The sequence below is a fragment of the Chrysemys picta genome, unplaced genomic scaffold, assembly GCF_011386835.1.
Source record: "Chrysemys picta bellii isolate R12L10 unplaced genomic scaffold, ASM1138683v2 scaf278, whole genome shotgun sequence".
NCBI classification, from domain to species: Eukaryota; Metazoa; Chordata; order Testudines; family Emydidae; genus Chrysemys; species Chrysemys picta.
The window spans coordinates 35,001-37,626 of record NW_027052985.1 but is presented as its reverse complement, the minus strand read 5'-3'; the positions used below and the strand labels follow the sequence as shown (position 1 = coordinate 37,626).

Here is a 2,626-nt window from a genome sequence, read left to right as displayed (position 1 = left end):
TGCCCCTCCCCACCCCCCGGCTGACAGGATCGGGCGCACTGGAAGTCCGGGACAGTATTTTCCCCGACGCCGGGGAGGGCGGGCGGAGGGGCTCTGGCGGCCAGCCCGGGCCCCGGAGCTCGAAAAGGAAAAAAGGACCGGGCCCGCGAGAGACGGGGGCCCTGCCGCAGGGGGGGGGGCAGTCCGACCGGGGCTCACCGTGCGGCAGGCCCGGGCGTCGGCAGGGGAAAGCGGGCGAGGAGGCGCGGGGCCGGGTGCCTACGGCCATACCGGACCGAACGCCCCCGATCCCGTCCGATCTCGGAAGGTAAACCGTCCCGGGCCTGGCTAGTACTTGGATGGGTGACCGCCTGGGAATCCCAGGTGCCGTAGGCAGCTTTTCCCGGTCCGAGTCAGCTCTCTCTCCTTTTCTGGGGGGGAAGGAGAGGGGGGGACGGGCCGGAAAGCCCCTCGTCGCTCCTGCCGAGTCGGAGGTCGCGGCCGCAGGTCACGGGTCTGGGCGCCTGGGGTCCGGCTCCCCACCCACCCGGCTTCCTCCGCGGAGGACCCCCCCCGGGGCCACCGAAGCCGCTGGGGGAGACGCCGGGCATGGGGCGGACTGGCCCGGACCCTCCCGGCCGCCGGCCCGCAGGTCCGCCCCGAATCCCCCCCCGCGGCCACCCAGGCCAGGCCTGGCCAGGCGGGACGGACGGCGGGTGTCCAGCGCCCAGCGGCTTCCTCCAGCGGGGACCCACGGACCCCAAAGCCGCAGGGGGAGGCCCCGGGCCTGGGACGGACTCGCTCGGACCCCCTGCGCCCGGCCGCCGGCCCGCGGGACCGCCCCGAATCCCCCCGCGGCCACCCAGGCCAGGCCTGGCCAGGCGGGACGGACGGCGGGTGTCCAGCGCCCAGCGGCTTCCTCCAGCGGGGACCCACGGACCCCAAAGCCGCAGGGGGAGACCCCAGGCCCGGGACCGACTCGCTCGGACCCCCCGCCTCCCCTGCGCCCGGCCGCCGGCCCGCGGGACCGCCCCGAATCCCCCCGCGGCCACCCAGGCCAGGCCTGGCCAGGCGGGACGGACGGCGGGTGTCCAGCTCCCAGTGGCTTCCGCCAGCGGGGACCCACGGACCCCAAAGCCGCAGGGGGAGGCCCCGGGCCCGGGACGGACTCGCTCGGACCCCCCGCCTCCCCTGCGCCCGGCCCCCGGCCCGCGGGACCGCCCCGAATCCCCCCGCGGCCATCCAGGCCAGGCCTGGCCTGGCGGGCCGGTGTGCAGCTCCCCCGGGCTTCCTCCCCCGACGACCCGCGCCCCCCTGAGCCGCAGGCGGAGACCCCGGCCCCGGGGCGGACCGGCCCGGGCTCGCCCGAGCCCCCTGCGCCCGGCCCGCAGGACCGCCCCCCCGAATCCCCCGGGAGAGGCCCGGCCTGCACGCCACTGACGACCCGCGGCCCCCAAAGTCGCAGGAGGCGCCCCCCCCCCCCCGGTTAGCCCCGTCTCGCTCCGCGCCCCCCGCCCCTCGCTGCCGGGACCGGGCGCCGCCCCAGAGTCAGCCGCAGCCGGCCGGCCTGAGAGCTGCCCTCCTGTGGACGACGGTGAGTTTACCTTGATACTAACCGGCCGTCAGCCAGGTCAACCCCATTGCTAGACTGGGGTGGACCTGGTGGCCGAGTGGGGACTTGGAACATTTGACAGCTGCTTCCCGGGGCTTGACCGGTTGTCCTGAACGCCCCCCACCCCCACCCCCAGCCCCCGGCTCCTGCTCCCCTCTCCCCAGCCTCGGTGCTCCGCTCCCTGCCTCGGAGGCTGCCTCTCTGCGGCGCCTGCATCGCCTCCGAGGACGCGCACCCTCCGGAGGCTGGACGTAAACCCACCACTGCCGCCGACCCGGCTCTCCGAGGGACGACTGTGAGGCCCCCCACCCCACCCCACCCCCGGACCGCCCTGGGGACGACTGCTAAGCCTCCCCCACCGGACCGCCCGGGGGAAGACTGCGACGCCTCCCGCCAGGCCCCCACCCAGCCTGGGGGAAGACTGCTAAGCCTCCCCCCCACACACACACACACACACTGTCGGGGGATGACGATTAAGCCTCTCCCGGACTGCCCGGGGGAAGACTATTAAGCCTCCCCTGGAACCACTATTAAGCCTGCCCCCGGAGTCCTCGGGGGATGACTGCTAAGCCTCCCCCACCGGACCACCCGGGGCAAGACTGCTAAGCCTCCCTCCCACACACACACACACTGTCAGGGGAGGACTATTAAGCTTTCCCGCTGGAGCGCCCGGGGCGGACGACTGTTAAGCCTGCCCCCGGAGTCCTCGGGGGAGGACTATTAAGCTTTCCCCCCTGGAGCGCCCGGGGGGGGGGGGGGGGGGACGACTATTAAGCCTGGCCCCCGGAGTCCTCGGGGGACGACTATTAAGCCTCCCCCGGACCTGCTCCCTCTCGACTATTAAGCCCCCCCTCTGCGGTCCTCAGCACCACTGCCGCGCTGCCCTGGGAGTGGGGTGACATCCGGTCCGGAAAGCAAACCGGCCACCAGGTCAACCCGTCGAATCCAATGGGTTGACCTGGTGGCCGGAAAGCAAACCGGTCGCCAGGTCAACCCGTCGAATCCAATGGGTTGACCTGGTGGCCGGAAAGCAAA

General features: G+C 73.8%; 1 non-coding gene across 1 annotated transcript; it reads left to right on the top strand.

Annotated features, from left to right (window-relative positions):
* The first annotated feature begins 256 nt into the window (after positions 1-256).
* On the top strand, positions 257-375 carry LOC135978491 (5S ribosomal RNA). The gene has a single exon (XR_010595906.1). It is a non-coding gene; the product is annotated as a 5S ribosomal RNA (ribosomal RNA).
* The last annotated feature ends 2,251 nt before the right edge of the window (positions 376-2,626 follow it).